Source organism: Erythrolamprus reginae, chromosome 1, assembly GCF_031021105.1.
Source record: "Erythrolamprus reginae isolate rEryReg1 chromosome 1, rEryReg1.hap1, whole genome shotgun sequence".
NCBI lineage: Eukaryota > Metazoa > Chordata > Lepidosauria > Squamata > Dipsadidae > Erythrolamprus > Erythrolamprus reginae.
The window spans coordinates 133,163,732-133,187,572 of NC_091950.1; the positions used below are offsets into that span (position 1 = coordinate 133,163,732).

At 44.1% G+C, this 23,841-nt stretch overlaps 1 protein-coding gene across 1 annotated transcript in view; it reads right to left on the reverse strand.

The window, feature by feature from the left end:
* TSPAN4 (tetraspanin 4) overlaps positions 1-23,841 on the reverse strand; it is a 952,022-nt gene that overhangs the window by 716,758 nt on the left and 211,423 nt on the right. The window contains exon 2 of the mRNA XM_070765236.1: positions 7,995-8,072. The gene's annotated coding sequence lies outside the window, so the exon portion shown is untranslated. The remainder of the gene's footprint in view (positions 1-7,994; positions 8,073-23,841) is intronic.

Sequence of the window (23,841 nt, forward strand, 5' to 3'; positions counted from 1 at the left end):
CTGGTGGAATGCGCAGTGATGTTCCTTGGAACTGAGAGGGAGGCCGACTCATAGGCCTTAGATATAGTCCCTCTGATCCAACGGCCTATTACTGTAGAAGACACTTTGGCCCCCATGACTCTGGGATGATAGGCTACAAAAAGTGCTTCTGACCTCCGAAAGGGTCCTGTGCGTTGGATATATATTCTCAGCGCTCTGGTGAGATCCAGGGTGTGCCATCTAATTGCCAAGGGATGGTCTCGTTGGAGGCAGAAGGAAGGTAGGACAATATCCTGAGATCTGTGGAACATGGAACTGACCTTGGGTAAGAAGGTGGGGTCCAGTCGCAAGACTACCTTGTCCTGATGGAATTGGCAAAGGTCCTGCCTGATTGAGAGGGCAGCCAGCTCCGAAATGCGTCGGGCAGAGGTAATAGCCACCAGAAAAGCTACCTTAAAGGATAGGTACCTGAGGGACGCCGATTTTAGGGGTTCGTATGGTGCCTGCGTGAGGGAGTGGAGAACCCGTGGCAAATCCCAGGATGGATACCTGTGGACCTTGGAAGGTCTGAGGTTGGCTATGCCCTTGAGGAATTCCTGAACTTCAGGGAAGGATCGGAGAGGCTGTCTGCAGGGGCCCCCTAGGACAGATGAAATGGCTGCCAGATGACGCCGGAGGGTGCTGGTGGAGAGTCCTTTATGGAAACCTTGCATAAGGAAGGAAATAATTCTGTGTATGGGGATGCACAGAGGGGAGAGACCTTCCTGAAGACACCACTGGTGAAACTTGGACCACGTGTGGTCGTAGATTCGGTTGGTCGAGCCCCTTCTGGCCTTTAGAATGACCTCCACTGAATCAGGGTCATGCCCACGCAGCTCTAAATCTCTCCTGATAACAGCCAGGCGGTGAGGTGGAACCACTCCGGGTCTGGATGGAAAGAGGCCCCCTGCCGCAGCATATCCCCCGAAACGGGGAGTCGCCAAGGGTCCTGGACGGACAGCTGTTGGAGATCTGCGAACCAGGGCCGGCGGGGCCAATGAGGGGCGATTAAGATTACTCGGGCCCTCTCGGTGAGGACCTTGTGAATCACGTCCGGGAGGATTGGAATCGGAGGAAATGCATAGAGTAGGCCTGGAGGCCATGGACTCCGGAGGGCATTGATCGCTTCCGCTCCCGGGGATGGAAATCTGGAATAGAAGCGAGGGAGTTGGGCGTTCGCATTGGTCGCGAAGAGATCCAGGACTGGTAGGCCGAATCTGAGGGTGATTTGATGGAACAGGTCTTGATGGAGGTTCCACTCTCCTGGGTCTATCGTTGCTCGGGATAGCCAATCCGCCTGGATGTTGAGACTCCCCGAGATGTGATCGGCTAGGAGCGACTGGAGATGTTTTTCCGCCCAAAGGCCCAGCTTGAGGGCCTCCCTCATGAGAGCCTTGGATCTCGTGCCCCCTTGCCTGCAGATATGGCTTTTTGTGGCAATGTTGTCGGTGAGAATGAGAACGTGCCGGTTGGGGATGCGAGGAGAGAAATGCTTCAGAGCCAGGGAGACGGCTCTTAACTCTAGCCAATTTATTGGCCTGGAAGCTTCCTCCGGGGACCACGTGCCCTGGGCTATCATCCCCTGGGCGTGGGCGCCCCATCCCGATAGACTGGCATCTGTGGTGATGACAAATTGATCCGGGCACCTGAACGGGGATCCTCTGTCCATGGCCGGAGACTTCCACCACTTGAAGGATCTGCGAACACTCAGTGGGATGACAATGCGTCGATTTGAGTTGCTGTGCCCCGATCTCTGAAAAGGCAACAGAAGCCACTGGAGTTCCCTAGCATGAAGGCGAGCCCAGGGAATGATGCCTATGCATGACACCATCTTCCCCAAAAGAGAAGATAGAGTAACTATGGATACTGAAGGATTAGATAAAATGTTAGAAATTAACTCCACTATACTGAGTTTCCTCTCGGGAGAGAGAAAAACCTGGGAAGATTTTGAATCAATAATGGCTCCCAGGTGAGGAATGGAAGTGGAAGGTTGGAGGTGACTTTTTTCAAAGTTGATGGAAAACCCATGGTCCTGAAGGACTGACATGGTGACAGAAAGGTCTGATTTCACTCTCTCTAGGGAGTTCCCATGAATTAAAATATCATCAAGATAACATAAAATGTGGATGGGAGACGCCCGGATATAGGCCGCCAGGGACCCCAAGAGCTTTGTGAAGACCCGAGGGGCCGAGGAAAGGCCAAATGGCATCGCCCTATACTGGAAATGCCTGCCTTGAAAGGAAAAACGTAAAAATTTTCTGTGGCATTTGGCTATAGGAATGTGAAGGTAGGCCTCAGTGAGGTCTAAGGAGACCATGAAATCTCCCGAGTGAATGGCGGCCAAAATAGAAGACAAGGAGTGCATTTTAAACTTCCTATATTTGATGAATAGGTTTAGTTTCTTTAAATCCAAAATGGCTCTCCAACCTCCGGAGGACTTTGGAACCATAAATAGGATGGAGTAAAAACCTAGGCCCTTCTGACCGGAAGGGACCGGCTGAATGGCTCTAATGGACAATAGATGAGAAATGGCCTCCTCCATACGGTTACAATCTGAGGATGACCTGGGCGAAGGGCAGGAAATAAAACGTTTAGGGGGAGGAGAAATAAATTCTAAAAGAAGGCCTGATTGAACAGTGTCAATGACCCAAGGGTCCTTGGAGGTGAGACGCCAATTTGCAGCGAAATGAGCTAGGCGACCCCCTATGGGAATGGAGGAAAGGTTACCATCTAGGTTTTTTTGAAGCCCTGTTAGAGGCAGCTCCCCTTTGGAAACGAAAACCCCTACCCCTGGAGTTCCTACCTTGGGAACGAAAGCGGGGGGAATACTGACCTGGAGATCTCTGATAGGAAGCCGCTTGATCTTGCTGGCGCCCTGGGCGACGAAAGGACTGCGTTTTAGTAACCTTTTTTGTGGTTGGGCCCAAAACCTTCTTCTTGTCTGTGGTCTCCGTGAGGAGAGGATCCAGAAGATCACCGAAGAGAAGGTTGCGCTTTAAGGGGCCCTGGGATAACTGCCACTTTTGGCGAACTCCCGCTTGCCAAGGGCGAATCCATAGGAGTCTTCTTGCCGTTGTAGAGGCTGCAATAGACTTAGCAGAAAATCTAGTAGATTGTAAGGTGGCATCAGCCACATACTGGGCAGCTGCAAAGACCTTGTTGAAGTCTTGTTGACCTCTCAAGTCATCTGGAGGAATGTGCTGTTGAAGTTGGCGAAGCCACAGCAGCATGGCTCTGGAGAAGAAGGAGGCTGCTGCAGAACTTTTAATGGCCCAGGAATCAGCGGAGAAACCTCTTTTGAGCATTTGCTCGATGCGCTTGTCCTCTGGACGGAGGACTTCCTCCGCCTCGCCTGGCACAGCCGCTGCCGAGTGAAGAATTTTGACAGGTTCATCTGGTTTGGGAAAAGATAGAAGCTCTTCATAGGAAGAGGAGAGTTTATACAACTTTCTGTCCTTGGTAGAGGGATTAAGGCCAGAGGCTGGAAAATCCCACTGTTTAAGTAAGGCATCTTTAAATAATTTAGGCATAGGGATTACCTCGTTATCCTCCTGTTCCTCTGTGAAGTAAGGTAAATTCTCCTCCGGGGGATCAGTGGAAGTGGAGGCTTGTTTCTCCTGGGCCGCTAATCCCGTAGAAATTCTAGCTTTGAGGAGGAGAGATTTGAATAGTTGAGAAGGGAAAATAGTAATGGGAGGAGGGACCTTTATTTGGGATTCCTCGTCCTCAGATAAGCCCTGGAAAGGGTCTTCATCCTCCTCTACATCCTCATATTCATCTTGGGAGGACTCTGAGTCATCCTGAATAGGAGCTCTGACCGCTGGGGAAGAACCCAAGGGGCGGGAGGAACGAGAAGGAGGAAGAGGTAAAGGAAGCTCATTGATGGAGGAGAGTTTGGCATCAATGGCTTTGGACAACACAGCAAAAATAGATTGGAACTCAGGAGGTAAACTGGAAATATCAGCAGAAATGGCAGAAGAATCCCTAAAGGCCTGGGAGGATCCTGGCTGGGGGGAATCTTCCATAATATCTGGTTCCTCTGGACCTATGCCCCATAGGTTAGGTTGGGGTCTGTCTAGGTTTGGCTCATCCAGAGATAACACAGGGACCCCAGAAGGAGGCAGACTAGAGGCCTCTGGTGGGTCTTGACTACTGATTACTTGGGCCTGCACTTTCAAACGTTTTGCTGATTTATCATGAATCTTTTGTAGGGCTAGGTCCCTTCTCTTCTCGGCCCTGGTGACCTTGGTCGAGGGGCGGGCCCCTGGAGAAGAGGAGGAAGAGGCCTGGGGGATACTAGTAATCTCATCGCCTGTAGGCCTGGCCTCTCTGGGACCTTTAGTTGTGCCTCTCTTGGGAAAGGTAGCCATAGTCTGACAATTAACAGAAGACAAGGCTGAGCCAATAATTAAATTATAAGGAGAAGATTTCAAGGACTTCCCAAGAGGAATGGATCCTGCTTCGAGGCCTCGAAGCTGCTGAAACGTGAGGACAATCTGGGCAAACCCAGAGTTCGTGCCCCCAAATCCAGCGGGGCCAGCCTCCCTAAACTTTGCAATTAAGTAAAACCAAGGCACTCTGGTTGGAGGCTAGGCCGGTGGAGAATTTAGCCTGGGACCCCCAAGGCCCGCTCCCGGATCCACGCGGTGGACTGAGGCCTACGCGGCTGGCAGAAGGCCAACACGAGAGGCCTAGATATTTTAAGAAAGGGCGCGAAGGCCTTCGCGCCAAAAAATCGCTTCGTAGAATTTCTTAAGGGGAAAAGCGATCGACTAAGTCCAGGAGACTAAAGGCGTCCCACTCCGCAGGAGGTATTTTATAAGCCCTTAAATATATTTTTATACAATAATTAAGCAATAATCCAATAATAAATACTTGCACCAGGACCTCCAGGCCAAGGGATTAGAAGAATCCACAAGCGGCCGCAGGAATCGTAACCGGCAAAACCGCCGGGGGAAAACGAAACCGCAACTTCTCCCAAGTAAAAAAGCCTAGCCGCTTTTTATTTTTTTCCTTTTAAAAACGGCTGGCGCAAATAGTGCAAGTAATTGAATAAAGACAATAAATCTTACTACTTTTTTTGAAGGAAAGGTCGAAGGGAAGGTGTTAGAATGTTGAACGAGCATTCACAATACAACCGCAGGATATGCGAACTGAGCGAATTCTGGGGAAGGGGCGGATCCGGCAAGCTTTTTTAATACTAGGCTCAGTTCCACCGGATTGGACATGAGCAACCCATGTGACTGCTGGACCCGCTCCTTCAGTACGGAGAACAGCCTTCCCCACTCCACCTGGAGGCCAAAAACCACCCATTTGCTGACTTCCGGTTGGACTGGGAGTCCCATTTTTTTGCTCTCCCCAGGCTTCAGAGCCTTTCTAGGAGCCTGGAGAGGGTGAAAACAGCCTTCCCCACTCCACCTGGAGGCCAAAAACCACCCATTTGCTGACTTCCGGTTGGACTGGAAGTCCCATTTTTTTGCTCTCCCCAGGCTTCAGACTCTTTCTAGGAGCCTGGAGAGGGTGAAAACAGCCTTCCCCACTCCACCTGGAGGCCAAAAACCACCCATTTGCTGACTTCCGGTTGGACTGGAAGTCCCATTTTTTTGCTCTCCCCAGGCTTCAGACTCTTTCTAGGAGCCTGGAGAGGGTGAAAACAGCCTTCCCCACTCCACCTGGAGGCCAAAAACCACCCATTTGCTGACTTCCGGTTGGACTGGGAGTCCCATTTTTTTGCTCTCCCCAGGCTTCAGAGCCTTTCTAGGAGCCTGGAGAGGGTGAAAACAGCCTTCCCCACTCCACCTGGAGGCCAAAAACCACCCATTTGCTGACTTCCGGTTGGACTGGAAGTCCCATTTTTTTGCTCTCCCCAGGCTTCAGAGCCTTTCTAGGAGCCTGGAGAGGGTGAAAACAGCCTTCCCCACTCCACCTGGAGGCCAAAAACCACCCATTTGCTGACTTCCGGTTGGACTGGGAGTCCCATTTTTTTGCTCTCCCCAGGCTTCAGAGCCTTTCTAGGAGCCTGGAGAGGGTGAAAACAGCCTTCCCCACTCCACCTGGAGGCCAAAAACCACCCATTTGCTGACTTCCGGTTGGACTGGAAGTCCCATTTTTTTGCTCTCCCCAGGCTTCAGACTCTTTCTAGGAGCCTGGAGAGGGTGAAAACAGCCTTCCCCACTCCACCTGGAGGCCAAAACCACCCATTTGCTGACTTCCGGTTGGACTGGGAGTCCCATTTTTTTGCTCTCCCCAGGCTTCAGACTCTTTCTAGGAGCCTGGAGAGGGTGAAAACAGCCTTCCCCACTCCACCTGGAGGCCAAAAACCACCCATTTGCTGACTTCCGGTTGGACTGGGAGTCCCATTTTTTTGCTCTCCCCAGGCTTCAGAGCCTTTCTAGGAGCCCAGAAAGGGTGAAAATGGCCTTTCCCACCCCCAGAGGCCCTCTGGAAGCCAGAAATGGCCCGTTTTCCAACTTCCAAATCTTCCAGACCTGAGCTCACGTGCCCACCAACATGGTTCCACATGCTATTTGTGACACCCTGCCATCAATGTCATATACCATTCTCTTACTCATTTCTGGACTTTGCATAACATTGCTAATCCCAAAGAAGTAACTACACTGCTGAAAAAAATAAAGGGAATACTGTACTTTAAAAACAGAATATAACTTCAAGTAAATCAAACTTCTGTGAAATCACACTGTCTACTTAGGAAGCAACACTGATTGACAGTCAATTTCACTTGCTGTTGTGCAAATGGAATAGTTGTGCAAATGAAATATTCAGTGAGAATATTTCATTCATTCAGATATAGGATGTGCTATTTGAGTGTTCCCTTTATTTTTTGGAGCAGTATATATAATAGGTATGTATGCTAAGTTATGTATCATAACTCAGCAAAATATAAGGACTAATAAAATGGAAACAAATATATCCTATGTAAAACTTCATATATTTATGGCCCTGCATGCATTCATATATTTCCCAAATCCTAAATTAATATGGAAGGATTTATATGATTATGATGCTAAATTGGATTTCTTTACAATTTCCTCCACTTCAAGATCGTTCTGAAGATATAAATGTTCTAGACTAGAGTTTTATTCCTCAATATATGGTCAGACAAAAATGCTCCATCCTTTATATAGAGGGATAATAAGAGAAAAGCATACTAAGAAATTCAGATTGAAAAGCACTACAATCCATATATGCATTTTTAAGTCAAATGAAAGATAAATAAAAATAAAATATTAAGTCACCAGTGCCTGAAGGAGAATTCTACCATTAGATGTATTTTTCACATAGTTTAAATATTTTACAATAATACTGTATGTCCCATTGATTTATTGCTTGGGAAATCATATTGACAAAGGTCAATGAATGACATCATCCCAAACACTAATGAAAGAAGAAAATGTCCTTAGTGAAATAGCTTTGGGGAGAAAGACTAATGACAGCATTATACTTTTGATGATTTTGATGAACTGAAAAAAACCAACAACTTTTCTACTGGAAAATTCCATTAAATGTCTACTATACTAAACACACTGCAGAGCTACTCACACCCCACCCCTCTTTTTCCTTTTGTTTTTTATCCATTTCTATTTCAGCACTTTAAGGAATGAAATTGCTAAGTACACACGCTCAACTTCTACCCTTTAGCTTTCTCCCTGTATTATGAAGATGACTTGTAATCACATGAAAAGGACAGCACCACTGTAGATTACAGACGCCATTATGAGGACAGGCTTTGTTCAAAGGGAGTTCAAAGAAATACACACAGAAATGACTTCAATCAGGAAGAAGGGATCATAATTAAGAGCTTCAAGACAGCAGACTGAGTTGTCAGCCCTGGCCTTTGCAGATTATTTATTAAGCTTTAAGTGGGTGATTATGAAAGAACAAATAACCAATCAGCAAAATTTTGCTTTTAAAAGTGCCTCACTTGCCTTGATAACTGTAATGATTAAGAAACTTACTAGACCAAGCAGGTTTGCTACAAGGTGTTTGACACGCTGTACAGTGTCCCAAGCAATGTTGAACTCTCTTTGTGGCACCTATAGAACAAAAAGGGAAAGAAGGAAAAGAGGCTTAATCAAACATCAATAGCACATAGTACTTATATACCACTTTACAGCCCTCTCTAAGCAGTTCACAGAGTCAGCACATTGCCCCCAACAATCTGGAGCCTCATTTTACCGACCTCAGAAGGATGGAAGGCTGAGTCAATCTTGAGCCGGTGAGAATCGAACTACTGAACTCAGTCAGCAGATGTAGCCTGCAATAGTACTGCATTCTACTGAGCCGCCCCAGCTCAAATAATGATCAAATAATAATAACTGGTTGTTTAAAAAATAACGTTTACTTCTATATCTCTTTCTTGATTTCTAGTTCATATGTAAAAACCTTGCAATTTAACATCACAATATTTATTACAGTGCCAAAAAGTATTCCAATTAACCAAGGGTTAATTGTTCATTGTTGGGGAGAGTTTTTGAGCATGTGGAAGGTAACCCCACCAGCTAGCCACATTTCACAGCTATACCTAATTGAAGTCTTCAATGAAAAACATTGCAGCAGGCTTTCTTGTAAAAATATATTTTACTTTTCTTCTTAGCAAAATGTTTCTCTAAATAAACTATCACAATACTATCATACACTACTATTACATTCACCACTGCAACCACCCACAAAGCACAAAGCACTAAGCACTAAACCACCAACTCACAAACCACCAACCACTATAACAAACCACACCCATGCAAGGGTGTTTTTATTTATTTTTATTTATTTATTCGATTTTTATGCCACCCTTCTCCTTAGACTCAGGGCAGCTTACAACATGTTAGCAATAGCACTTTTTTTTAACAGAGCCAGCATATTGCCCCCACAATCCGGGTCCTCATTTTACCCACCTCGGAAGGATGGAAGGCTGAGTCAACTTGGAGCCAGTGATGAGATTTGAACCGCTGACCCACAGATCTACAGTCAGCTTCAGTGGCCTGCAGTACAGCACTCTACCTGCTGCACCACCCCGGCTGTATTACTCCTTAATTATAGGTTACAGCCAATCAGGTTGCAGCACAACTAGCACACCCATCATTACATACTGATTATGGCTTACATCAGCCTTTACTATGGTTACAAACCATTTTCTTGCATTGTAATATTACCTCAAGAAATAAACTTATTTCTGACATTCATTTTATACTTGCAGTACAATATAGGTTGACACAGAACCTGGACTACCCTGACAAAATATGGAATGAAACACAGAGTTTGACTAAACTGAAGAACATCCACGTTTAAGCAAAAAAAAAAAGATCTTTGTGAAAATACTGATTATACTCTTATCTATGACTAACCATAAAGTCGAGCTAGAATTATCTGTGTGCTGGCGGGCATAAATAATGAAATAAATCCTATCAGAAGGTGCAAGATACCGGTCCATTCCGGATCAGCATTATTATGTCAAAGACGGGCACAAGGAACGTGGTGAGACTTGAGAAATGAGACTGAGGGATCAACAGTCAAACTACAGTGGTACCTCATGATACGAACTTAATTGGTTCCAGGAGGAGGTTCGTAAGGTGAAAAGTTCATAAGACGAAACAATGTTTCCCATAGGAATCAATGTAAAAGCAAATAATGCGTGCAAATCCTTCAGGAAAATCCCAAACTTTAGAAGGGAGGCGAACAGAGGGCAGGGAGGAGCAGCTAAAGGGGGCGGGTGGAAGAAGCAAGGCTAGGCTAAAGGGTGAGTGGGAAGGAAGAAAGGCAAGGGGGGCACCCCTCCCTTTTCTTTCTTCAAAAGACACCCTTCCAGTGCCTCTGCAAGCATGCTGTTCTCTGCAAAGTCTTTCCCCCTCCAAGCCGCCCCTCCCTTTTCTTTCTTCAAAAGATACCCTTTCAGTGCCTCTGCAAGCACGCTGTTCTCCTACTTTTGTTAATGCAAAGTCTTTCCCTCTCCAAGCCGCCCCTCCCTTTTTTCTTCAAAAGACACCCTTTCAGTGCCTCTGCAAGCACGCTGTTCTCCTACTTTTGTTAATGCAAAGTCTTTCCCCCTCCAAGCCACCCCTCCCTTTTCTTTCTTCAAAAGACACCCTTTCAGTGCCTCTGCAAGCACGCTGTTCTCCTATTTTTGTTAATGCAAAGTCTTTCCCCCTCCAAGCCGCCCCTCCCTTTTCTTTCTTCAAAAAAGGGGGGGGAAAGAAACCCCTTCATCCCAGCAGCAGCGGCTTGGGTCGTAAGGTGAAAATAGTTCGGAAGAAAAGGCAAAAAAATCTTAAACACCAGGTTCGTATCTCGAAAAGTTCGTTAGAAGAGGCGTTCGTAAGATGAGGTACCACTGTACTTGTTCTGATGGATGAGGGTATTATGAAAGATTAATACTGGTAGATTGCATCCCTGCAAACAGAAGAGAACGATGCCTTTCCTCCAAAGCGACCCTACAATTGTAATAGTGTCCAGAACTGGAGTAACTGAAAATTGCTGCTCACAGTTTAGCACTTTGTTCTGTCTAGCAGCATAAAACAAGAACAGAAAAAGAGCTTGTTATTTCAGCTCTTCAATTCAACTCTTCATTTGGTTCGCTATTCAGCCTACTTTCTGACAGGGCACCTTCCCACCGGTTTCATTTCTGTGAATGGAGTGTGTCCACTTTTCTTCTGCACCAGTGCTTAAATAGCCACAACAGACTGCTATTTGCTGAACAGGAACAATTAGGCAGGAAATTCAGGGCTGTAATTTTGACGTTTCTTTGTTCATTTAACCCGTAACTGTAGAATCATTGTGAAAAGGAAAATATTATTAATTGTGTCTTGTTGATGCAAGTAATAGAGGCCTAGAGAAGGAGGTGTGAATCACAGTTCTTAAGAGTATTTTGGCAAGCAAGCTGCTTCAGGAGGTACACTGCAGTTCTGGTGTTGCAAACATAGATAAATTGTTTTAGGATGAGGATACATAAAACAGGCTGTTAGATGTCAACAAACTGTTAGATGTTAAGGTCTTCAAACACGATGGACGAACATACATAAAACAGGTTTGAGGGATCCAACTTGTTTACCTCTGGGTTAGGCCTGATGTGACTGAAGGGTGTTTGTTTGTTTGTTTGTTTATTCATTTATTCATTCATTCGTTTATTTATTTATTTATTGGATTAGTATGCCGCCCCTCTCCGCAGACTCGGGGCAGCTAACAACAATGATAAAAACAGCATGTAACAATCCAATTAATAAAACAACTAAAAACCCTTATTATAAAACCAAACATACACACAAACATACCATGCATAACTTGTAATGGCCTAGGGGGAAGGAATATCTTAACTCCCCCATGCCTGGCGGCATAAGTGAGTCTTGAGTAATTTACGAAAGACAGGGAGGGTGGGGGCAGTTTTAATCTCCGGGGGGAGTTGGTTCCAGAGGGCCGGGGCCGCCACAGAGAAGGCTCCGTTAGGTTAGGTTCATTCATTTATTCTTCCCATTATTTTTCATAAATAACGGAAGATGGTGAATACACTCAATACTCCTTCGGCCATCTATTTTCCTCATTGCAACAAACCTGCGAGGTGGGTTGAGCTGAAAGAGAGGGACAGGCCCACAGTTATCCAGTCAGCTTTCATGCCAAAGTCTGGGGAAGGTTGCTCTATACTTTATTAATTCTCCACTTGGCCCTGACCGATCCACCTTTCAATTTTGTGTTCCCCTTTGCATTTCTCTTTGCCAACCTTCCAGATGCCTATTACCACTTCTTTGACTCAGATCCTAGTTCTCCTGCACCATACTCATATAAATCAAATCCTACATTCTTCTGTATGCTGTACGTCCATCTCTTCATTCTAACTGTACTTCATCTTGAAATTTTAGCAATACGCTTTCATCTTTTCATGGTTTGACTAAAAACAGCTTTCCCGCTTTGATACAGCATCTTCTACAAACAAAGCAAGCAGGGGTGAAAGCTTTACCACCGTGAACACATCCAAATGCCATGGGAGAAGAACAAAGATACTAACAGATGTGATCGCTTTCTATCACTCCAGCACTGATTTCAAAAACAGCAACAGGTCAAGTACAGAAAAAACAGTTATAGGTTAGCATGTAACTACTGAATTACTTTTGTTATTTTATTGCATCTACTAGCTCAGTGGTCCCCAACGTTTTTTCCACCAGGGACCAGTTTCAGCAAGACAATTTTTCTATGGCCCAGTGGGGGCGGAAAGGGGTGTGGTTGGGGGCGGGATTAAGCATGGGGGTGCTGGTCCTCCCCGCCCCTCTTTCCCGCCATTGCCCTGTGGCCGGCAGAACCTGCCTCCCAAGCCCTCTTGCCCAGTGGGAGGCTAAGCGCTGGAGAGAGGGGGTCAGGCTGGCCCTCCTGCCTCCCCCCAGCCAAAAACGCAAAAGCGCCCCACGGCAGAAGCCAAAAGAGGCTTGAGCCTCTCGGTCCTTCCCACCCCTCTGTCCCGTCCATCGTCCTGTGGCCGGCAGAACCTGCCTCCCGAGGCCTCTTGCCCGGCGGGAGGCGAAGCGCTGGAGGGAGGGGGTGGCGGCATGAGGGCCGGCAGCTGCTGACTCCACGGACCGGTGCAACATGCCCCGCGGCCCGGTACTGGTCCGCGGCCCGGTGGTTGGGGACCCCTGTACTAGCTGCAATTATTGTAATATTGCACTTGTAATATTGTTTTCACAAATGTTTACCTGCTGTATCTAAAATATTTTTTGTGACCTTATTCATTTGAAATCTCAAGAGACTGTAATTCAACATGGACCCCATTTGCTGATGGAAAAAGTTCTGCCAGGTGCAATGGTATATATAGGAATGACCTTGGAAGACAGGAAAGAGATGATCAGATAAAAGGGCGAGAGAGCCTGCAGCTGCATAATGTACACAGAAAGAAACTTAGAAAGGATCTGCCCTGACTTATCAGTATGTAAAAAGAGACAACAAGCGTTGGAGGACAGGAGTTTTGTACTTTCACACTTTCAAGATTCTGTTAATGTAACCTTACAATAAACTGGAATTGGTTTGTCTGGTCATGTTTCTGTCTGGTCTACCTGGGAAACTGACATTAGGAGAACATAGTTCTCCCTTCTCTTTTTTCTATGCACTTATCCCCAAATATGCTACAGAGGATTGGAAACTCTTCCAAAAAAAATAGTGTACAGGAAAAAACAAACAAAGAAAGAGATTACAAAAAAGCCCAATTTCATATATAACCATTTGCCTTCCCAAAGTGGTTTCGGATAACAAGAGCAGGGAACAAGCTATTGCCTTCCTTATTACCTTGGATTTTTAAGGCCCTTGGAAATGGTTACAAGGACTTTTAGCCCCTGAAAACACTGGTAAGCTTGAACGCTTAATTCAAGTGAGAAAAAAAATTGTATTTGGATTCACATATTTTCCCCCCCATCTTCTGGGTCTAGACGGATTAAAAATATATGAAACAAATTAAGTTAAAACGACAACGCAAGTGCTTATTGTATGAAAACATACTAATCGCTTTTCACTTGAATTAAGCATTCAAGTTTACTAGTGGTTTCAGGTGCTAAAAGTCCTTGTAATCATTTTCAAGGGCCTTAGAAATCCAAGGTAATAAGGGAGGTAAAAATCGCTTGTTCCCTGCTCTTGTTATCTGAAACCATATTCTCATCTCTGACGTTTTGCCAGACTATGAATCAAACTATCAGCAAGGAAAGTCAGTGAGATATCCCCTTGAAAACATTCATTTTATGCAGGAAATTAAACAAGTTTATACAGAGTGTTTCTTGAGAAATAGTAGCTGACAAATGTTCCTCTGGGGACAGAAAAATATCTTACTGTCAAATCTCATGAACGTAATAGCCTTTTAAGGCAGAAGGTAGCTGAAACGCACTTGTTTTGGGACTTTTATGCAAAAGGATTTTTTTTTTGTAAAAATAAATAAAGGGAGCAAAGGCTGAAAAAGATCTAAAAAACAGAAGCTTTAAAAGAGCCCTCTTGGTCTCCTTTACTTTACTCTTCATGCCCTGCTAACGTAAACGCAATCATTGATCTGTCTCTAGAGAGTAACGCTAGATTAAAAGGACAACAGGTTGTTCTCTTATCCAGGAGGGATTGCACAGTGATCATGCTGCATGGTGAAACCTTCCCTTTCACCCTTGAGAATGAAGATCCTCTCTCATATATTAATGTGCATTTTGCAAGAACTCAAACTGAAGCCAGCTGAACAGAGGTTAAGCGCCTATTCCCACAGCTATTTCAGCAGCAGACACTGTGGGTAAACTCTTCAGTCCATCTCTGTCCTGCCACTTGAGAAGCTCCTCTTTTCAAGAAAAAAAAAGCATAATATGCATAGCATAGACCAGTGTTTCCCAAACCTTGGCAACTTGAAGGTATTTGGACTTCAATTCCCAGAGTTCCCCAGCCAGCGAATGCTGGCTGGGGAATTCTGGGAGTTGAAGTCCAAATATCTTCAAGTTGCCAAGGTTGGGAAACACTGGCATAGACATCCACTTGTTGGCACAGTCAAAAGGAAGAAAAAGACACATAAGAGAACAAAGCTGTTTCAAACTCCCTTCTTTGCAGGAATTGAATTGTCTTCCCCTGCATTTGAAGTAGCCTGAGGAATGATCCCAATTCTTGGGCCATGACTTTCAAAAGACAAATGTAAACAGATCAATGACTGTTAAAAGCTCCAAGGCTCACTTGTTTTAGAATGATTTGTGAATTACTCTCCCCAACAGGTTTGTGGCAAAAGGGAAAACAGGAGTTGTGATCTGTGACAAAGGTGTTTTGGCAATTGCAGAGCCCAAGGCCAATTGCAGTCAGTGTTGGTGGGAGGGCAGAGGTTGACCCCTTGACCCCTCATTTGTGGGGTACTTCAAAGCTTGGTCCTCTCTCCCCTACTATTTAACATCTACATGAAACCTCTAGATGAGATCACTCCACAACATGGAGTAAGGTTTCAGAAATATGCTAATGATACCCAGCTATATATCTCCATCCCATGTCAGTTCAGTGAAGCAGTAGATGTGATGTGCCAGTGCCTGAATGAGGTGTGGGTCTGGATGGGAGTCAACAAGCTCAGGCTCAACACGGACAAGACCAAGTGGTCTTAGGAATCACCAACATAACGACATAATACTCACTCAGCATTTTCTGAGTAGTTTTTGGTTGTATGAACTAAAGCAGTCAAAGTGTTGGACTAGGTAGGACTAGGAAGGCTCAAATTCAAGACCATTTGAGCCCCATAAGCTGACTGTGTAACTGGGGCCAGTCCCTTTCTCTCCTACAACAACCATCTCACAAAATTAGGAAGATAAAGTACTAGAAATTTCCATATTAGTGACTTTGAGTTTTGTTATGACTTAGGACAGTGATGGTGAACCTTTTTTTCCTCGGGTGCTGAAAGAGTGTGGGTGTGTGCTATTCTGCATGCGTGAGTGCCCACACCCATAATTCAATGCCTGGGGAGGGTGAAAACAGCTTCTCCCACCTCCCAGAGGCTCTCTGGAGGCTGGAAATGTTCTGATGGGCCCAGTAGGCTTGCGTTTCACCCTCCTCAGGCTCCAAAGACTTCTCTGGAGCTGGGAGAGGATAAAGATGCCCTCTCCCATCTCCCCGGAGGCTCTCTGGAAGCCAAAACTACCCTCCCAGAGCCTCTGTGCAAGCCACAAATCAGCCGGTCGGCGCAAACATGCATGCTAGACATGAGCTAGGGCAACAGCTCGCATCCCAGCATAATATGGCTCCACCTGCCACCTGTGGCACCCATGCCATAGGTTCGCCATCACTGTCTTAGGATTTGCATGTTTCCAACCAGGTCCACTCTGTAGAGCAGGAGAGTAAAGGGCACTGATTGGTTCTTCCAGGCGGCAGCTCTCCATTTAAAGGACAGCCACTGGCTGGCTCTTTGCTGGAGTTTTATCAATACTAATAAAGAACTGTTGTCACCAAACCTGCCTCATGATTCTTCGGTACCAGAACTCAACAGCTTTATGACTGAAAGGCAAGATATAAATCTAATAACCAACCCTGTTGTGGTTAGCTCTGGCCCAGCTCCTGCCCCAAGGAATGTGCAGGTGGATGTGGGGAAAACATCCACATGCCGCAGGCCTGTTTTGCCAGATGGAACCTGACGACGAAGCCTCCTCTGACCAAGGAAGCATGAGTGATAGGGAAGAGGGGAGTTTGGCAGACAGCCCAGGAGGAGATCAATCATCTGTATCATCCCTGGATTCTGAACAAGAATTAATGACACAACCACGCATGCGTAGAGTGATGCATAGGAGACAACAACTGAAGGATTATTACAAGAGAAAATGAGGCCACCTGTGGTTGGGTGGGGCTGCTGTAATTAGTGCTACAGATAAAAGTGCAGCTTGGTGTTTTAGCCTCATGGCAGTTTATCTGATTCATTGTTTCATCAAGAACGTGGTTTTTGTGCTGTTCAAGATTGTGTGTGGACTCTCTGGACTTTAGAATTGGACTCAATTTCCCAATTATTGGGTGAGCAATTGGACTGCATTTAACCTGTGCCTTGTGTGTACCAGAAAATCCCTTTGACATTTAAAAAGGGAGATGTTTCTGTTTTTCTGTTAATAAAAACTTTTGGGTTTTCCTTTTATCGTGTGGTGTCTGTCTTCCTGAACTAATTACCCTGTAATTACGGGCGGTTGAAACACGCTGGCAGAATACAACCCCAACAAATAAATCCTAATTGGTTTTATTATATATAGTTCTTTTTCAGTTCTCGCTCTCTCTTGTAGTAGTAACATTGAGAAAAATCTTTGTTTTGGTAATTCTGGACATCTTGCAGCACTTCAGTTTTGTTTCTGTTTCTCTCCTGATTTTTTTTTTTACTCCCCATTCTGTCTCAGTCTCAAAAGGCCGCCTAGGAAACCACGAGGTGAATTTAGCATCAGTATCTGAATTTGAGAAGACTTATTACACACGTGTCACTCAAAATACAGTTAGTTCTCTATAAATCTGGTTATCTGAAAAGAGCAAGTGTTCTTACTTTCACATTTTGCTGCTCAAAAAAACATCACCTTGCAATTGTTTCCATCCAGTTTTCCTTCTTTCCACTACAAGACAGCCTAAAGGTATTTTTCCCCCTCTCCATAATTTCACTCTCTTCCACACTCATTTCCTTTAAAAACAATGCAGTCAGCTATGTAAATTTCAAGTGCTACAAATTTAAAATGACCACAACTGGCATGATGTCTATTTACTTCAAATCAACCATAGCATTATGTTGTGGTTAGCTCTGCCCCAGCTCCTGCCCCAAGGAATGTGCAGGTGGATGTGGTGGAAACATCCACATGCCGCAGGCCTGTTTTGCTCCCAATGGAATCTGCCAACAATGCCTCCTCTGACCAAGGAAGTGTGAGTGACAGGGAAGAGGGGAGTTTGGCAGACAGCCCAGAAGGAGATCAATCATCTGCATCATCCTTGGATTCTGAACAAGAATTAATGACACAACCACGCATGCGTAGAGTGATGCATAGGAGACAACAACTGAAGGATTATTACAAGAGAAAATGAGGCCACCTGTGGTTGGGTGGGGCTGCTGTAATTAGTGCTACAGATAAAAGTGCAACCTGGTGTTTTAGCCTCATGGCAGTTTATCTGATTCATTGTTTCGTCAAGATCATGGTTTTTGTGCTGTTCAGGATTGTGTGTGGACTCTCTGAACTTTAGAATTGGACTCAATTTCCCAGTTATTGGGTGAGTAATTGGATTGCATTTAACCTGTGCCTTCTGTGTACCAGAAAATCCCTTTGACATTTAAAAAGGGAGCTGTTTCTGTTTTTCTGTTTATAAAAACTTTTGGGTTTTCCTTTTATCCTGCGGTGTGTGTCTTCCTGGACTAATTACCCTGTAATTACTGGCGGTTGAAACACGCCGGCAGAATAGCATCATATTGCTTGAAACCTGTCCCTCAAATAACCTCTAAAGGTTATTTTATAGCAGAGGTTAAATAAACCTCTGCAGTATAAGTGAAAGCCAGCTTCGTGGAGCTTTATGGAAAAGGTTTGTTATTGAGTAGAGCATGAAACTGTCAGGCATGCAAATATACCATACAAACTGTACTTGCCATCTTTATGATGGGTAGCGAAGATTCACACATTAGCCTATTGCTGCTTCATTGAAGATCACTTTCTGAAAGGAGTGCTAAATGAAAAGATTCTCTGCCTGCAAAATGTTCACGTTTTAAAAAGAGAGAATATTACATGCCACAATCTATTGAAGAAGACAACAAAAAGAATTGGAATTGATACTTCTAAAATATAAATGCCAATGCTAATTTCACCAAATTATGTTCCAAGAATCCTGGACAGGTTAAGCCAATGCATGGCTGGATAAAGAAATAGTATCCTGCTGAACTGTTATAAAATACTAATTCAATCAGCTCCAACAAGCTGGCTTCAAACTTCCTCCATCTTCTACTGTATAGCAAAAGGTTAAAACAAGCAGGAGGTCTGTGATTTAAATATACTCTATCAATAGCAGCTAACAGAAGAGTCCTCACTATTTATTGACTCCAGGTGAAGTCCTCCATTTCTATACTTACAGACAGCTATCTCTATTGAGTGATTCGTACATTGTTTGGTTATCTGTCTGCTTATGGATACTACCTTTTCAATCACTTTCTAGAACTGACCTCTTATAATATCCTTAACCTTACCTCTTTCACCCCCATCATTAACTGCTACTTCTATTTCTCCTTCACCTGCAATATTTCCAGCATAAATTTACATACATTACATGAGCAATTGTGGATGATGCTGGAGCATCAGAATGAGTACCGTACAATATGCTCATTTTTCATCATTTAAATTCTTATATCTGACCAGGCACACACACATAATGATGTAAGCAAAATATTATTGTAAATAGTGATAGGTACCTACAGGTACAGTCAGGAACGTAGAACCAGTAGAAAATTTTGGTAAGGTAGGCAGAATTTTTCCACAGCTCCTGCCCCAGGGAATGTGGAGGTGGATGCAGGGGAACCTTCAACATGTCACAGGCCTGTGTTATTGCCAACAGAGTCAGTTCAGAGTTTAGTTTCCTTGGACGAAGAAGAAGGTGGGAGTGACTCGGCAGAGGGGGGCTTGGCACACAGCCCAGGCAGTCAATCTCCCTTATCTTCCATTGATTCGGATGAAGATGTTTTGGATCCACGCAAGCGCAGAATTATGCGTAGAAGAGACCAAGTAAGGACATATTACAGGAGATAAGAGCGGCCACCTGTGTTTGGGTGGGGCTCCAGTAATTAGGGCTGCTGCTATAAATAGCAGCATGTGGGTTTGGCTGTTGTGGAAAAGTATCTGATCGTAGTTCGTGGGTTGCTGGTTTCTGGACTTCGCTTGTTGATTTTTCACGCCTTTGAAAACAAAGCAGAGCAACGTGTGGGTGTGTCTCTCACTTCGTTGGAAGAAGAAGGGGTGTGAAGTTTCTTCACAACTGCTAGCTAAGTACTTAATGACTGCTTAAGGTTAATTGTACAGACTACCCAGTTGTTTTGGAATGAGTGCTCTTTGCAATACAAAAAGAGTGCTTAGTTTATTTTGAATTTTGGGATAAAGAACATTGTTTTGAATTTTCAAACGTGTGTGTGTCTGAAATTTGTACCCTTGAATTTTCGGGAGGCTCCTACCAGAAAGCCCGGCAGAACAATATAGTAGATAATATATATTTTTGTGTGCCTGTGTGTATTATGTATGTACACATATGGCATACATACATAGAATTAAGTAGTATATTTTGGATGATCAGTAATAATAATAGTAATAATAAATAGGGAAATTGCATCTTGTTGAGGTGAGGAGAAGCCAGGCACCCTAAACCTAACCCAACCCCTTGACGAGAGTGATGTCAAGTTGGCCACCTTTAAGCCAGTCACATGACCTTTAAGTCAGCTTCAGTCACATTGTGAAGCCACTCCCACATAGTCACATGGCCAGCAAGCCACACCCACAAAATAAGCCATGCCCAAGTGTTGTAGTAAAATATTGGCAGCCCTTCACTGATTGTAAAGCTCATGGACTGTGCATTTAAACTCTGAAGGAGCAAGAGCCCCAAAGGCCCCTTCCAACACTACCTTGCTAGGATATGACCCCACTCATACTCATACAGTAATACCAAAAGTCCAGGGGTCAACAAGGGGTCAGTGTTATTAGCCCAGCTCTCAGAAAATTGAATATTATTATAGGAGTCTTTAGTTGCCATAGAACTTGCCACCCTGGCAGAAATGTGAACTCAGAATAGCCCCCAGGATGCCAACCATAATAACATAAGAACCTAAGAAGAGCCATGCTGAATCAGGCCAAAGCCCATCGAGTCCAGCATTCTGTGTCACACAGTGGCCCATCAATTGTACATGGGGATCTTGAGCAGAAAGAGAAGGCAAAACCCTCCCTTTCCCCTGACCCCCAACAAATGGTACTCAAGGGGATCCTGCAACAGTAAATGAACTTGTCAACATTTACCAATTTCATTCCCTCCATATATGTTAGGACTACAATGGTATCTCAGTAATTATCATAAATTGGTTCCGGGAGGCGTGATGAGTACCAAAAATTATGAGTATTAAACAAAATTTTCCCATAAGAAGGAACATGAAACATAAGTGAGTCACCAGGCAGCCAACATCAACAATTTCTAGTCTGTGTATTGAGTACCAAACAAACAATGAGTACTGGGACAAAATTTTCATATGAAAATGCACAGTACCAAATTCTATGAGTTTCAAGCAATTGAGTACCAAGCAGGGGTGAAATCCAGAAGCTTCTGTCAGGTTCTGGGAAGGAATGAGGATTTTACTTACTTACTTACTTACTTACTTACTTACTTACTTACTTACTTACTTACTTACTTACTTACTTACTTACTTACTTACTTACTTACTTATTAGATTTGTATGCCACCCCTCTCCGTAGACTCGGAGCGGCTCACAACAACAATAGAAAACAGTTCATAACAAATCTAATAATTTAACGATTAAAAAAAGAAAACATTAAAATCCCCATTATTAAAGCAGACATACACACAGACATACCACATTTAGATTGTATAGGCCCGGGGGAGATGTCTCAATTCCCCCATGCCTGACGGCAAAGGTGGGTTTTAAGGGGTTTACGAAAGGCAGGGAGGGTGGGGGCAGTTCTAATCTCCGGGGGGAGCTACAGTATCCTTCCCCTGCTACACCCACCAAGCCATGCCCACCAAGCCATGCCACACCCACCAAGCCACACCCACAGAACTGGTAGCAGAAAAAAATGGATTTCACCACTGGTACCAAGTACTGTACTCAAATTCCTAGCCATCATAGAGAACACCAACTGAAGAAGGCTCCCCTGAGTCATGCAAAAGAAACTAGATATGTAAAAGCACAAAGGGTCTTTGGAACTCAACTCACTGCTTTACATTTTTGCTCCTTTTATCTGTTCAGTGTGAGCAGTTTGAGAATATTCCATGTGACTGACATACTTGTATGCATCCTGCCCAAAATGAGTGTTACAAAGTCCTCTGAAAAGTTATTAATGTGTTTTTCAGCAAGCTACTGCTTGCTGAAATGACTACAAAAATGTGGTGACAAATGACAAATGTTTTACATTAATCATTGTCACGATGTAAACAGCGATGTCTTATTTTTGTAGAAGGAATCAAATTACCCAATTTTACCCAAAAATGACCAAGGCATCTTACTTCAAATTTAAGAGACACATAATGCCTGCAAAATTGAATTCCCTTGGGCTTAAACTGTGTGTATTGATTCCTGATCATTATAGTAGTTGCTTCTTCAAAACAGAAAGTGGTTGCAGGAAGCAGAAATCATGATGAATCATCAAGGACAGCCCAAATAAAGAGGGCAAATCTGTGCACTTATCTGCCACACTTTTTATTGTAAAGTCCAAATAAACTATTTGTTCTCCAGATGATAAAAAATACTATGTACACTCAAACATGAATTGCAATCTGTGAGATGTTTTTTTTAAAAAAAAATCACAGGAAGAAAAAAACCCTACTAAACCATGTTTGAATGAAAACGATACAAAAAAAGTATTAAGATTTCCCTCTCTTCGGCACTTGCTTCTTGCATTGCAACAACCACAAAAACATTTGAAACCAATGGAGTCCCTTAATTATAGCTCAACATTTCCTAAGGGTCTCATTCCAAGACTTCATTCATTCATTCATTTCTATCTCTATGCCGCCTAACTCCCTAGGGATTCAGGACGGCTAATACAGGCTTCCAACTTCTTTTTTATTATTTATTGGATTTGTATGCCGCCCCTCTCCGCAGACTCGGGGCGGCTAACAACAATGACAAAAAACAACATGTAACAATCCAATTTAATAAAACAACTAAAAACCCTTATTATAAAAACCAAACATACACACAAACATACCATACATAATTGTAATGGCCTAGGGGAAGGAATATCCTAATTCCCCCATGCCTGGTGACAAAGGTGGGTCTTGAGTAATTTGTGAAAGACAAGGAGGGTGGGGGCCGTTCTAATCTCTGGGGGGAGTTGATTCCAGAGGGCCAGGGCCGCCACGGAGAAGGCTCTTCCCCTGGGGCCCGCCAAACAACATTGTTCGGTCGATGGGACCCGGAGAAGGCCAACTCTGAGGGACCTTATCGGCCGCTGGGATTTGTGCGGTAGAAGGCACCCTTCAGGAACCCTTGATTTGTGGATTTCCCTGCCCCATTTCCCCAAAAATTCATCCCATAAAAGATTCTAGGTCACATACTGGGGCTACATGGACACTGGCCAGGTTGTTTCATCTCACCATCATTTCATACTCATGTTCCTAGAGCGCACAATGCTCGAATGTCATTTATTTGGTTTTGGCTCAGCATATTGCACAAGCTCAACATCTAAGGTGAGTTGAGTATGATTTCTGAACCCAGTCAATGAAGACTCACGAAAATATCCTCCTCATCCAAGAAAGCTTATCTACCATGACCAATATGGAATCTGCCCGATAGGTTTCTATATGATTCTCCATTATACCATTTGGAAAGCCCTGAGTTGCAGGATAATACTTGAACTAGAACAGAGTTCCCCAATCATTCCAGCTTTGTGGAACAGTTAGGGGTGGGGGGATGTGAAGAAGAGAGGAGATGGTTCCACATAAGCAACTGGCAAGCCTGTGTGTGCACATTTACCCACTGCTCACACAAGTGAGGATGCATGCACATGTGTACACACCTGCTCTTCCGCAGTCCAGTTCCTAACCTCTCATGGCCCAGTAGTGGGATGCAGTTTGGAGATTGGGTACCCGTGAACTAGAAGATGAGAGGGATGTATTGATTTTGCTTTCTTTATGGTGCTCTATATGGGTAGCTCAATTTTCTGCTCTGAACTCCACATATCTATTTGGTGACTCACAAATATAGAGCACTTTTTAAAGACTTCTCCAATCTCAAGCACACCAGATCTGTTGGAACTGTAACTTCCAACAATCTAACAAACGGAGAGCTAGTTTGTTGTAGTAGCTAAGGCACTAAGTGCGAGCTCTAGTTCCACTTTAGATATGAAGGATGGTTGAATGACTTTGGGCCAGTCATTCTCAACCCAACTCATAGAGTTATTGTGTTGAGGAACATCAGAGGAGGAAGGGGTAGTATGTTTACTGCCTTGAGTTATTCACAAAAATAGTAAAGGCAGAACAAATAATGTAAAGATTTTTTTTAAAATCTAAATTTCCATCTAGCGCTAAAGAACGCAGCAAAAATATTCTGTGTCCTGTGCTGCTGATAAACAAAATCCTTTCCACAAATGTTACAGGCTATATGCTCAAGCTTCTAAGTGACATTTTCCCATCTTT